The following is a 15408-nucleotide window of genomic DNA, read 5'->3' on the forward strand; positions in this document are numbered from 1 at the left end:
CAATGGCAATGAATAGATACTATTCACAAATAAGACAGATATCAATCCAACTATATAAATAATAACTTTAAACATAAATAGTCTAAATATATTAATTAAAAGACAGAGACTGTCAGAGTAGATAAAAAACCAAGAACCAACAATATATTGTATACGAGAAACCCACTTTAGACATAATGATACAGATAAATTAATATGAAGGAATAGAGAAAGATATACCATGCTAACACTAATCAAGAGGAAGCTGAAGTAGCTATATTAATCTTGACAAAGCAGACTTCAGAACCATACAAATGATCAGGAATAAGGAGGTGTACTACATGATGGTAAAGGGGTCAATTCTCCAAGAAGACATAACAGCCCTTAATGTACAGGCACCTAACAAAAATGCATTAAAATACATGAGGTAAAAATTTACAGAATTTCTAGGAGTAATAAATAAATCCACTATTTTAGTTGGGGAAGTCAACAACCTTCTATCACTAATTGACAGATCCAGTAGGCAGGAAAAAACTAATGACATAATTGAACCAAACAGCACCATCAATCACCTAGATCTTATTGACATTTATAGAATACTTCTTCCAACAACAGCAGAATATATATTCTTCTTAAGCTCATACAGAACAGTCACCAAGATATAACAAATTCTGGATTATAAAACACCCCTTAACAAATTTAAAAGAATAGAACTCATATGAAGTATGTTCTGAGACCACAATGCAATTAAACTAGAAATTGATAACAGAAAAATAGCTAGGAAAATCGCAAAATATTTGGAGATTAAACAACACACTTCTTTCTTTTTATTTTTGTAATTTTTTTCATCAACGTTTAAGTTCCAGGGTACATGTGCAGGATGTGCAGGTTTGTTACACAGGTAAACATGTGCCATTATGATTTGCTGCGCAGATCAACCCCTCACCTAGGTATTAAGCCCAGCATCCATTAGCTGGTCTTCCTGATGCTTTCCTTCTCCCTGCCCCCTCAACAAGCTCCTGTGTGTGTTGTTTCTCCCCATGTGTTCACGTATTCTCATCGTTCCGCTCCCACTTATAAATGAGAACATACGGTGTTTGGTTTTCTGTTCCTGTGTTAGTTTGTTGAGGATAACGGCTCCCAACTTCATCCGTGTCCCTGCAAAGGATGTGATCTCGTTCCTTTTTATGGCTGCACAGTATTCCATAATGTATATGTACCACATTTTCTTTATCTAGTCTATCATTGATGGACATTTAGGTTGATTTTGTGTCTTTGCCATTGTGAATAGTGCTGCAATGAACATATGCATGCACGTATCTTTATAATAGAATGATTTATAATCCTTTGGGTATATACCCAATAATGGGATTGCTGGGTCAAATGATATTTCAGCTTCTAGATCTTTGAGGAATTGTCACACTTCCACAATGATTGAACATTCACATTCCCACCAACAGTGTAAAAGCATTCCTTTTCTTCCACAACCTTGCTAGCATCTGTTGTTTCTCGACTTTTTAATAATCGCCATTCTGACTGGCATGAGATGGTATCTCATTGTAGTTTTGATTTGCATCTCTCTCTCTCTCTCTTTTTAAGACCAAGTCTCATTCTGTCACTGGAGACAGGAGTGCACTGGCATGATCTCAGTTCACTGTAACCTCTGCCTCCCGGGTTCAAGTGATCCTCCTGCTTCCGCCTCCCAAGTAGCTAGGATTATAAGCATGTACCACCATGCCCAGGTAATTTTCAGTAGACACAGGGTTTTGCCGTGTTTGCCAGGCTAGTCTTAAACTCCTGATCTCAAGTGATCTGCCTGCCTTGGCCTTCCAAAGTGCTGGGATTACAGGCGAGAGACACTGCACCCAGTGTGCATTTCTCTAATGATCAGTGATGTTGAGCTTTTCTTCATATGTTTGCTGGCTGCATGAATGTCTTTTGAGAAGTGTCTGCTTATGTCCTTTGCCCACTTTTTAATGTTTTTTCTTTTTGTAAATTTGTGTAAGTTCCTTGTAGACTCTGGAAATTAGACCTTTGTCAGATGGATAGATTGCAAAATTTTTCTCCCATGCTGTAGGTTGTCTGTTCACTCTGATGATAATTTCTTTTGCTGTGCAGAAGTTCTTTAGTTTAATTAGATCCCATCTGACAATTTTTGCTTTCGTTGCAAAGGCTTTTGGTGTTTTTGTCATGAAATCTTTGTCTGTGCCTATGTCCTGAATGGTATTGCGCAGATTTTCTTCTAGAGTTTTTATAGTTTTTGTAAACAACACATTCTAAACAACAAATGGGTCAAAGAAGAAGTCACAAGAGAAACTGAAAAATATTTTGAACTAAATAAAAAATGAAAGTACAACTTATCCAAATTTATGGAATGTAGGGAAAGCAGTGCTTAGGGGGACATTTATGGCATTAAATACGAATTTAGGGAAGAAGAGACACTTAAAATCAGTCAGTAATCTAAGCTCTCAAATTAGAAAATTAGAAAAAGAAGACCAAATTAAATACTAAGTAAGCAGAAGAAATAATAAAAATTAGAGTAGAAATCAATGAAATGGAAAACAATAAAGAAAATCAGCAAACCAAAAGCTAGTTCTTTCACAGGACGATAGATTTGGTAAGTCTGTAGTCCCACTAGTCAAGAAAAAAGAGAGAAGACACAAGTTACTAATATCACAAATGAGAGAGAAGTCATCACTACTGATCCCATAGACATTAAAATAATAAAGGAATATTATTAACAACTCTATGCCCACAAATTTGATAACCCAGATGAAATAAACAAACTCCTTGAAAGACACAGTATCAAAATTCACACAACCAGAAATAGACAATTTAAAGAGGCCTATATCTATTAAAGAAATTGAATAAATAATTAATATCTTCTAAAACAGGGGGAACCAGGCCAGGAGGAATCACTAGTACATCCTATGAAACATTTAAGGAATTAATGACACAAATTCTATACAATCTCTTCCATAAAATAGATGCAGAGAGACTACTTCTTAACTCATTCTATCAGGGCAATATTACTGTGATTCCAAAACAGAAAAAGACATTACAAGGGAAAAAAAAAACTACAGAGCAATATCTCTCATGAATACAAGCAACATTCCTCAACAAATTATTAGCAAATTGAACCCAACAATGTAGAAAAAGAATTATACAACATGATCAAGTGTGATTTATTTGAGGTGTGCCATGCTTCTTCAACATTAAAAAATCAATTAATGTAATCTATCACATCAATAGGTACAAGAAGAGAAATCATATAATTATATAAATAGATGCAAAAAAAGCATTTCACAAAATCCAACACTCATTCATAATAAAGACTTAGCAAACTGGGAATAGAGGGGAATGTCTTCAATTTGACAAAGAATAGCTTTAAAAAACATACAGCTAACATCATACTTAATGGTGAGAAACTAAATACTCTCTCCCTAAGATCAAGAATATGACAATAATGTCCCCTCCCACCACTCCTATTCTACATTGTACTGGAAGTCCTAGCTAATTCAATAAGGTAAGAAAGGAAATAAAAGGTATACAGATCAGGAAGGAAGAAATAAAGCTGTTTTTGTTCACAGATATCATGATTGTGTACATAGAAAATCCCAAAGAATAAACCAAAAATCTTCTGGAACTTATGAATGATTAAAAAAACTACAGGATAAAAGATTAATAGACAAAAGTCTATTTTTTCTATAAAACATCAATAAACAATTGGAATTGGAAAGGAAAAACAAAACACCATTTACATTAGCACCAAAGAAATGAGATATTTAGGTACAAGTCTAATAAGATATGCATAAAATCTACATGAGGAAAACTACAAAATTCTGATGAAAGAAATCAGAGATCTAAATAAATTGTGAGATATTCATGCTTATGGGTAAGAAGACTCGGTATTGTTAAAATGTCAGTTCTTTCTATTGTGCATATAGATTCAATGCAATCCCAGTTAAATATCAGCAAGTTATTTTGGAAAGCTATTTCAAAAGTTGATATGAAAAGGCAAAAGAACCAGAAAGCTAACACAAACAAAAGTTGGAGGACCGATACTACTTGATTTCAAAATGTACTATATAGTCCTTAAAACAGCTGTAGTATTAGAGAAAAAAAAATACATTAATATCACAGAACAGAGAGCCAATAAATCAACATAAATATAGTCAACTGACCTTCGACAAAGAAGCAGAGGCAATATAATGGAGCAAAAATAGTCTTTTGAACAAATGATGCTGGAACAGCTGGACACCCATGTGGTAACAAAAATTAATCTGGACACAGACCTTATACCTTCACAAAAATTAACTCAAAATGAATCATAGACATAAATTTAAAATGAAAAACTATAAAGCTTCTAGAAGATAACAACATCAAAGTGAGAAAATCAAGGTGACTTTGGGTTTGAAAATGAGTTTTTAGATAAGACACCAAATGCATGATCCATGAAAAAAAATTTTAAGTGAGACTTCCTTAAAACTTAACACTTCTGCTCTGCAAAAGACACTGTCAAGAAAATTATAAGCAAGCCATAGACTGGGAGAAAATATTTGCAAAACATAGCTGTTGAAGAATTCATATAGAAAATATACAACAAACTCTTAAAATAACAGTAAGAAAGCGAACCCAAGTTTAAAATAGGCAAAAGATCTGAACAGACACCTCACCAAAAAAGGCATTCAGATGGCAAATAAGCATACAAGGTACTCTACATTATATCTCAGCAGGGAATTTCAAATTAAAATAACAATGAAATACTACTATATACTAATTACAGCAGCTAAAATGCAACATTGACAACACCAAATGCTGATAAGGATGTGGAGCAATAGGAACTCTCATTTTTTTCTCATGGGAATCCAAAATAGTACAGCCACTTTGGAAGATAGTTTGGCAGTTTCTTACAACACTGAAAATAATCTTACCATATGATCTGGCAATTGTGTTCCCTGGTGTTTATCCAAATGAATTGAAAGTTTATGTTCACACAAAAACCTGCAAATAAATATTTATTAATAAGCACCAAGACTTGGAAACAACCAAGATATTCTTAAGTGAAGGTATAAAGACACTGTGATACATCCATAGAATGGAATTTAACTCAACTATGAAAACTAATTAGTTAATTATCAAGCCATAAAGAGACATGCAGGAACCTTAAATGCAGGAACCTATTAAATGTTGCTAAGTGAAAGAAGCTAGTAGGAAAAGGCTATATACAATATGATTCCAACTATATGACACCTGGAAAAGACAACACAATAGGACAGTAATAAGATCAGTGGTTTCCAGGGTCCCAGGGAAAGGGAGGGAGGCATGCAGAACATAGGAGACTTTTAGGGCATTCTGTATCATACTCTAATAGTAAATATATGACATTACATATTTGTCCAAACCCTTAGAACTATACAACACAAACAGTGAACTCTAATGTAAACTATGGACTTTAGTTAGTGATGATAATTCAATATGGTTCATTGGTTATAATAAATGTACCATACTAATGCAACGAATTGATATTAGGGTAAACTATGCAAGGTGGGGCAGTTGGTGGGGATGGAGTATACGGGAATATGGGAACTCTACTTTTTGCTCAATTTTTCTGTAAACTTAAAACTGCTCTACAAATAGTTTATTATTTCAAACAAAAAGAAAAGCTACCCTAATAAAAGTTTTAGACCCAGCTTTGCTACTGCTGCAGGATCTTTGGGGTGTTGTTTTTCTGGCCAGAAATCTCTGTGGCCAGTGGAGCCTTTGCCTGAGTTCTTGTCCTGCATCTGGGAAGAATGAGGTACCAGATAAGTGGAAGGTGCACAAGATGATGAGAAGCTTTATTGAGTGTTACAACAGCTCGGAGGAAACCCACAGTGGGCAGTTCCTCTCTGTAGACAGGTCATCTTGTGGAATGTTCAGCTCTCAGCAGAGAGGAGGCCCTGAGAGGGTAGCTCCTCTATGCTGCTGATTCTCCCACCCTGTCTCCATCCTCTGCCCTCTGCCCTGCTCTTGCTGAGCTAGGGCTTTTATGGACCTCAGAGGGGAGTAAGTGCATGCTGATTGGTCCATGGGTGGCCATGGGTGGGCCTGGAGGAGGCACCACAAGTCCCTACTCCAGTCTGCAGGACTGGAAGCCTGGCTCTCAGCCTTCAGGCCCTCCTTGGCTTGAAGGTGGGGCCTTACTGGGGACCCATCCACTTCCGCTCAGGAATCTGTCTGTCTCCCCTGCCGTTCATGGTCCGGGGGCTTGCTCCCAACCCCGCTCTGAGATTACAGTGAGCACAAGGAGAGGAGAGAAGCCAGGCAGTGGGAGTGGACACCCCAGAGCCAGCAGAAATTGAATGGGTGGGGCTTTTCCAGGCTCCTGGGGATGCAGGCTGTAGAGACGACTAGGTCCTGCACCTGGGAGGGCAGCCACAGCTGCACCCAGAGAGCTCCTGCCCCACCAACTCGGAAGGGGCAGGTCTCCAACTTGTCCCCGGCTCCTGCCTGCTCCGTGGATGGAGCGGGACACCCAGGTCTGCAGCTGCAGGTTGGGCAGCTGCAGCGGCACCCAGGAGGGCAGACCCTGCCTGCTTCTGGCCCCCCTCCTGCTGTCATCACTACCAACTGACTGTGACATTAGGAAAGTAATTTAACTCTTCTGAGCCTCAGTTTCATCATTTATAAAATGAAATACCTGAGCTAGATGATCTCTAAGTTTTTCTCCATAGAAGATTTTGTCATTCTGCATCTATCAATATAAAGATGTCTGGCCTCTGACATATATTAAGGTAGAAAGAAAGAGGATTTTGAAAAAATATAATTCGTCAATTTAAGTAAAACTTAAAAGGACATCCGGCAAATTAAAATTTGCTTAAAATTCTAACAAATAAATGAAAATGAATATAATTGTTGGATGAATCTAATGATGGAATATAATCTATGTGAAAGAAATAATGGGGAAATGGAGCATACACAGGAATTTGATGAAGCATTCATTTCAAGAAGAAAGGTAACACCAGATGGCTCAGATATCATAAAACAAAATGGCATTGCCAAATGATAACAAAAAGCTTGTCAATACATGGAAAGTCTACAAAAATGATGAAATGATGTGTGACTCTTGGAATTATTATCTAGAATTTTCTCATCCTTATGAATCAGACAATTATGTCTACAGAGATGCTGAAATACAGGCATTGTTTCTGCCCGATATGAATGTGAATCAAAACCTAGAATAGGATATGCACTGACTACCTATCAAGCAGCTCGGTGTAATGTTTAAGAACCAAAATGCATGGGTTTCCTATCTTAGCTCTGCCATTGACAGGTTGTGTGACTTTGGGCAGTTTATCTAATTTACTCTGTTCTTCCATTTCCTCTTTTGTAAAATGGAGATAATAGTAACCATCCTCAAGGAGGATAAAATGAGTTAAAATTTGTAAAGTGTAAAGCTCAGAGCCTGACCCATAGTATTAGATGCGTGTTTGTTATTTTTTTAAAAATGCATAAAATTTGAATCCTGGTCTCCTTAGGACTAGCCCACTATCTTATAATTCAGCATTTTTTATTTTATTTTATTTATTTTTTGAGACAGAGATTGGCTCTGTCACCCAGACTGGAGTGCAGTGGTGTGATCTCAGCTCACTGCAACATCTGCCTCTTGGTTTCAAGCGATTCTCCTCAGCCTCCCAAGTAGCTGGGATCTGGGATTATAGGTATGTGTCAGTATGTCCGGCTAATTTTTTGTATTTTTAGTAGGAATGAGGTTTCACCATGTTGGCCAGGCTGGACTCGAACTCCTGACCTCAAGTGATCCACCCACGTTGGCCTCCCAAAGTGCTGGGATTACAGGCGTGAGTCACCACACCCAGTCAGTTCAGTACTTTTTAAAAGGATAATAATAAAGGCCGGGCATGGTGTCTCGCACCTGTAATCCCAGCACTTTGGGAGGCCGAAGCAAGTGGATCACTTGAGGTCAGGAGTTCAAGACCAGCCTGGGCAACATGGGGAAACCCCATCTTTACTAAAAATACAAAAATTAGCTTGGCGCGGTGGTGCATGCCTGTAATCCCAGCTACTCAAGAGGGTGAGGCAGGAGAGTTGCTTGAGCCCAGGAGGCAGAGGTTGCAGTGAGCTGAGATTGCACCATTGTACTCCAGCCTGGGCAACAGAGCCAGACTCCATCTCACAAAAAAAAAAAAAAAAAAGGCCAGGGTTCAGTGAATCATGCCTGTAATCCCAGCACTTTGGGAGGCCGAGGTGGGCAGATCGCAAGGTCAAGAGATTGAGACCATCCTGGCCAACATGGTGAAACTCTGTCACTACTGAAAGTACAAAAATTAGCCAGGTGTGGTGGTGGGCACCTGTAGTCCCAGCTACTCAGGAAGCTGACGCAGAAGAATTGCTTGAACCCGTAAGGTGGCGGTTGCAGTGAGCCAAGATCACGCCACTGCACTCCAGCCTGGCAACAGAGCGAGACTCCGTCTCATTAAAAAAAAAAAAAAGGATACCAGGAAATAACCCCACATATCTCTTTGTACCACCATTTTGCTGCACATAAGAGAATACTGTACTCCATTGGCTTAAACAAATAGGGGGTTGTTTTTCTTAAATCGCAAGAAGTCTGGAAGGAGGTGACTGCCCACTTGGTTCAGCAGGTTATTGATATCAGGGCAAATATCTATGAAATTCTCTGTTCTTTCTCTCACGCTTACAAGATGGCAACTGCACCTCCAGCCATGATATGCACAGTGAATTCAAAAAACGGAAAGAAAAGGACTACACTAGTAAAATATTTCTCAGCAGTCCTTCCAGCAGATTCTGACCTGACTCAGAATCATGGCTTGGCCCAGCCACCTCATTGTATTCCAGGTAATCTTCCAAAACGTCCTCGTGGGTCTGATCATCTTCTACAGCCAGAGCCTAGACATCAGTGATGTGAGCCATTCATCTGCTTTTTTTGACAGGTGACGTTTTGAGGGGAATGGAAACTGGATGCTCAGCTCCTGGGGGAACAAGGTGTCAGAACAAGCTTTGGTTCTGACAGGCCTGCTAAGGTCTTACCTCGGGCGAGGGAAGCTGGAGTTCTCTGGGCTCTCAGTTGGCTAGCGTCACAGATAATTTAAACTGGCTTTTGGCACTTGGCAGGGCAGCTTGGTGCTGACATCTCTCATGGCAAATCCCATGTCTCTTGAAAACAAAATAATGGTGCTTAGTTTAATTTTGTTGCACTGTTCTTTTGTGCTGGATGTTTATTATGCTAGTTTCTAAAACTGACTTTCAACTGGCTCTGTGGATGACTAACACAGGGGCCCAATAAATGGACTGCAGGCATTTTAGCCGACTTTAATTCAAGGGAAAAAGTTACTTAATATGGTAAGAAGTATCAACCCATCCTATCATCCTTGCATTCCACATTTCTGTAATACTGCTTTGTGCAGAGGCTGTCAATTTCCCCAAAGCCTTGCCTTCTATGGGCAGAGTCTGGGTACAAAGAGGATAGTTTAATTAGCTGCTTCACGTGTCTCAAACTATTGGGAAATAAGCTTTCCATCTTACACAAGAGAGGGAATGCCTGCCGATAACTGCCTCAACTGTGGACTGGCTACTTGGATGTGAAGAGCATCCCAGGGCAATTCCTATTATATGGGGCATGGCCATTGTGCAGGATGCCCAAGGGTTGAGATGCCATAGATATCTTGAGAAGATGCCATGACTGCATTTAGTATAATGTGAAAGTGCTTTCTAGATGGCAGAGTACTGTGCAAATATAGGCATTATTATAGAATTTCAACCAGAGCTGGCCCTTGGAAGATGAGAAGAATTTCAGCAGATGGAGAAGGTAATATGAATCAGTACTGCTTGAGGGGTGTGGAAAAGTAAACGTAAATGCTGAGTTTTGGGAGAAAATATGTATTCCTATAATAAAGGAATACATAATTATTTAGAAAGATGCAGTTACAGAAGTTCAAAAACGGGGTTAAGGTCAGCCAAACCACAGAAGATGTTGAATGCCATGCTAAGGGAGTGAGATTTCCTGCAGGTCGTGAGAAATCACTGACAAGTTTTTACGAGAGTAGTAATCTAATCTGATCTATAAAATTCAGGAAGATAATCCTAGTGGTAGTGATAAGGGTGACATGGAGATGCAAACATGGAGGCAGTAAGACCACTTACAGAGCTTACTCAATAGGGCAACAGTAGGAAAAATAGACATGAAGGTTCAAATTGGAGAAACGTTTCAGAGAACAAATTACTGGAATTATACTATTGATGGGAAATTGTGGTAACAACTGTTAGTGGTCTCCCAATATCTACTTTCTCTCTTGCATTAGTCTGCTTGGGCTGCCACAACAAAGTACCACAAACTGGGTGGCTGAAGTGACAGAAACATATTGTCTCTCAGTTCTGGAGGATATACCTCTGAAATAAAAGTTTCAGTGGGGTTAGTTACTTGTGGGGGCTGTGCGGGAGAATCTGTTCCATGCCTCTCTCCTTGCTCCTGCTGACAGCTGGCAGTCCTTGACGTTTCTCCTGTGTGTTTCTGTCTTCTTTTCTTTTTTCTCTTTCCTTTTTTCTTTTCTGTTCCTCCTCTCTTCTTGCTTCCTTCTTCTTCTTCCTCTTCTTTTCTTCTTCCTCCTCCTCCTCCTCCTTCTTCTTCCTTTCTCTTCCTCTTCTCCTTCTCCTTCTTCCTTTTCTCTCTCTCTCTGTCTCTTTCTTCTTCTTTCAACAGAGTCTCACTTTGTCACCCAGTCTGGAGTGCAGTGGTACAAAACCAACTCACTGCAGCTTCTACCTTCTGGGCTCAAGCAATCCTCTGACTTCAGGACTCCTGCTTCAGTCCCAAGTAGCTCCGGGACTGCAGGCAGGTGCCACCACACTCGCTTAATTTTGGTATTTTTTGCAGAGATGGGGTTTTGTCACGTTGCCCAGGCTGGTCTCCAACTCCTGAGATCAGGCAATCCCCACCCATCTCAGCCCCCCAAAGTACTGGGATCACAGGTGTGAACTATCGCACCTGGCCTTTTCTGTTCCTTTATAAAGACATCAGTCATATTAGATAAGGGACTCACCTTACTCCAGTATGATGTCATCTTGACTAATTATATCTGCAATATCCCTGTTTCCAAATAATGCCACATTCTGAGGTACTGGGGGTTAGAACTTCAACATATCTTGTTGGGGGACACAATTCATCCACGACATCTCATTTCCATGCTAATGGAGTTCTGATTTCCGGCTGGCACATTTCCACCCAGAAAGGAGGCTGCTTTTCCCAGCTGTGGCCACATGGATAAATGTGGGCCCAAGAAGTGAAGGTAGAAGTGTTGTGTGACAGTATCTTCTGCAAACCTTTCTTAAGGGTCAGTGTACATGCCCTTTTTGACTCATCTTCATGTTTTCCTCCACCCTGCTTTAAGAAACAGAGTTGTCAATTTCAGCCAAAGTAGCCTTAACTCTTACAGATGAGGAGGAGGGCTTGAGTAGGATTCCAAACTGTGCCTGCCAGGGTCCTGCAGACACTGTGGGTAAGACATTCACAAAGCACTCTTTCAAAAAATAATCCAGAAATCCCAACTGCAGTCCACCATGAGCTGACTAGCACAAAGGTGGGCATTTTTTAATTTTAATTTTTGGCTGACACAATTTTAAAATATTTGAATGGAAATGTATTTACTAAAGAGTAAATGGCATTTGCTCCACTTTTTCAGAGACCCAATCATGCCCTATTACCTTACATCTAGATTTACTTATGATACATGCCTGATCTTTAAAGAATTTGACTATTATATCCTTTAAATATTCAACAGTTATTTAGAATACAGGCTGAAGGCTTCTATTCTAGAAGGATCTAGAAGGATTGGAGAAGGAAGATCCTCTGGTAGTGATGCCCACCTCTTCTCTACTACTCAGAGCAATCTAGCTCTGCTCCAACTCCTAAACACTTCACTCAGCAAAACAAAACCTGTGCAATTACTCGAATGACAGCAGCAGTCCTTGGGATTCCTGGGCTCCTCATCATTCCAATCTCTGTCTCTGCCTTCACATTGCATTTTCCCTGTGTATCTCTGTCTTCTAATAAGGACACCAGTCAAATTGCATAAGGGGCTCATCCTACTCTAGCATTATGTCATCTTGACTAATTACATCTGCAATGTACACCCATTGGGGGTGGAGATTTTATAACCATTTACTGTCACTCTAGAATGCTATACAAAGTCTCTCTCACCAGTCACCACCATCCATCCAACCAAGTAGCTTGTGATAACATTTCTTTTAACATCATACAGTAGTCTCCCTGAGAAGAATTCGGGTAAGTATATTACTTTCAACTTGCTAGCTTCCAGGGACATTTTAGCACCATTAAGAGACTGGCACCTCCAGGCCATCTGGCTCTGTCCTGACTTTTCTAACTGCAGTGGGTCAGTTTTTGAGGAGGAAATAATGAGTATAATGAATGCATGTAGGATTTGCATCACCAGTAAGCCATCCAGGTGGACTATTCAGAGCAGGGTGGCTACAACATATGTCTCAAAGAGGGACTGTCAGATGAAGTGGACTTAATTGAGTCTTGCTGGACGTGTTGGGTTTGGATACATGCAAACGAAGAGAGAGCATTCCAAGCTTGATGAGGAGCACTGGTAAATGCACTTCTAGTACTAGAGAGTGACAGAGATGTTTCACATCTGTATGAGATCATGCAATGACTCACGACTCATCTAGACACTAATTTTTCTAATACTTTTCAATGACCCTCCATAGAATCCTCAGTGTTTAGAAATCTTGCAGAGTTCTCTGTAGCCAATACAGTCCATTTTAAAATCAGTGAAAACTTGCAGCATCAACACAACCACTAGTAGCTGCTGCTCATTTGGCCTGTAAAGAACAACTTTTACTGGTTAATAGCAAAAACAAGACAAACAAACCAAATCCAAAACAAAAAAACAACACCCCCCAAAACAAACACAAAAAACACCTGACTAATTAAATTAAATGCATTGGTACTGCATTTTGTGTCCATGGCAATTTGAAAAAGCTATAATGAGCATCAGTTGTAAGGAAAAAAAAGAGTAATTTTTACGTACTTCTTTCTCTTAATCTTTCCCAACTGTCCTCCAGGGTAAAAGAACTCTCCTTGTCACCTCAGTTCATATAAACACACATGAACAACACACAGTAGGTTCTAGAAGTGTAGTTTCTTAATTGGTTTTGAGTTCCATATAATCCTAAAAAGTAGCTTTCTCAATTCAAAATATAGACATTACTGTGTATTTAGTGGTGAAAACTTTAAAAGAACATAAATATCCAAAAAGAAAAAAAGTTTAAGCAAAATATATGTCCATATGATGTTGTGCTACGCAATCATTAAACATGATTTTTACAATGTTTTAAATAGGAGAAAATTGCTGTTAAACTTGAGGCAGAAGAAATCTCTGTGATGCAAGTTGTTATATAGTACATCACAAATCAGCTAAATCTATATTGTAAAAGACTTGCAGGAATATGCTAAAATGTTCATTGTTTTCTCTGGGTGGAGAGAGTGGGGAAAATGTTTTTTTAAAAAAAGCGTTTCCATTTTAGTATCATAAATATGCTACATTTATAATGAATAAAAATAATTCAGAGGTATCTTTTCTGTAATACTGAAGATTTTTTCCATGCCCAGGCCTCTGAGGGGCACATGTCCTAACTTTCACCCTTGAAGTACAGATAAATGGGAAGAAAAAATTTGTTCCAAATATATTGATATTGTTAGAAAATGTTTATCTGGTGTAAATGCAGAACCAAAGGAAATGTGTAACTATCGAATACTGTAAGGATATGTATAAACACAATTCTTCCTCCTGAACTTTTAAGCAATGACCAATAGTTATATAAAGTTGGCTTCTTGGAATACAATTTAAGGATGACATAGGAGTCTCAGTCATTTCCCAAATTAACAGGTATTATCATCAGTATGTCAGACAGACATCCTCCCTGATATGGTTTGGCTGTGTCCCCACCCAAATTTCATCTTGAATTGTAGCTCCCATAATCTCCACACATTGTCGAGGGGGACCTGGTGGGAGGTAATTGAATCATGGGGGCAGGTTTTCCTGTGCTGTTCTTGTGATAGTGAATAAGTCTCACGAGATCTGATGGTTTTATAAAGGGCAGTTTCCTGCACACTCCTTTGCCTGCCACCATGTAAGATGTGACTTTGCTCTTCCTTTATCTTCTGCCATGAGGGTGAAGCCTCCCCAGCCATGTGGAACTGTGAGTCCATTAAGACTCTTTTTCTCAATTATCCAATCACAGGTATTTCTTCATAGCAGTATGAAAATGGACTAATACACCCCCCCTCCAAAAGAAAAAAAAGGAATGAACAGTCTGTCTCAATTATTAGAAGTACTTAAGAAAGGATATCTTCAGCCCCATATATAGTCTAAGAAATATTACAACAATCAAAGAATATAGCTTGAAGCTAAAACGGATTCTTGAAATCTTCCCTTGGTGTTTCTTATGTTTACTGCTATTCATGAAATTCAGCTGGATAAGGCTTTTCTCCTGCAGTCTCACTAACTGTGTAGTAGAATGAAAAAGATAAAAAAAAAAAAAAAAGACATGCAAATATTTCTTCTATACATAGAAAACAGTATTATCTAAATCAAATATGGAATCATCATAAGAATACTTAGAAGTGAATAATGTATTATAGTTGATAAAAAGTAATAACTTACCTAATGAAGTTTTAAAAGCAATAATAGCCATTGTATTGTTTATGCTGTAAAAACACAATCTGTGTGTAGATTAATATTTTCCACAAAAGTATCTGTAAAACATGACTAAGATTGTTAGATATGGTCTGAAAAGCAGAGAAAGCAAGTCTGGACATGTTAATAGTTATCAAGAAGTTCCAAAAATTGTGAACTGACATTCTCATAAAATAGTATTTGAGTCAAGTTTATACAAACGCTTCATTTTTTAAAGCACAAAACTATCTCATCATGGTTGGCAAATCATGACAAAAACAAAAGCAAACCCAGCAGAATAGGTTCTAAATACTTAGAGTTATAGTTATTTATTTAAAAGAAACTGGTCAGGCGCGGTGACTCACACCTGTAATCCCAGCACTTTGGGAGGCCGAGGCAGGCGGATCATTTGAAGTCAGGAGTTCAAAACCAGCCTGGCCAACATGGTGAAACCCCATCTCTACTAAAAATACAAAAAAATTAGCCAGGTGTGGTGGCATGCACCTGTAGTCCCAGCTACTTGGGAGGCTGAGGCAGGAGAATAGTTGAACCCAGGAGGCAGAGGTTGCAGTGAGCTGAGATCATGCCACTGCACTCCCGCCTGGGTGACAGAGCTAGACTCTGTCTCACAAAAAAACAAAAACAAAAACAAAACAAAACCCTGACCATTAAAAATGGCTTTATTAAAATATTATTTCATTTTGTAACA

The 15408-nt window shown here is 38.9% G+C and overlaps 1 long non-coding RNA gene across 1 annotated transcript; it reads right to left on the minus strand.

Moving 5' to 3' along the window:
• Positions 1-175: 175 nt before the first annotated feature.
• Positions 176-13058, minus strand: LOC116473052 (uncharacterized). The gene is made up of 4 exons (XR_004249226.2): positions 11040-13058; positions 9031-9156; positions 4914-4983; positions 176-2613 (listed from the first exon to the last, which is right to left on the minus strand). It is a non-coding gene; the product is annotated as an uncharacterized LOC116473052 (long non-coding RNA).
• Between the last annotated feature and the right edge of the window lie 2350 nt (positions 13059-15408).

The sequence above is a fragment of the Hylobates moloch genome, unplaced genomic scaffold (assembly GCF_009828535.3).
Source record: "Hylobates moloch isolate HMO894 unplaced genomic scaffold, HMol_V3 SCAFFOLD_2, whole genome shotgun sequence".
Taxonomy (NCBI): Eukaryota; Metazoa; Chordata; class Mammalia; order Primates; family Hylobatidae; genus Hylobates; species Hylobates moloch.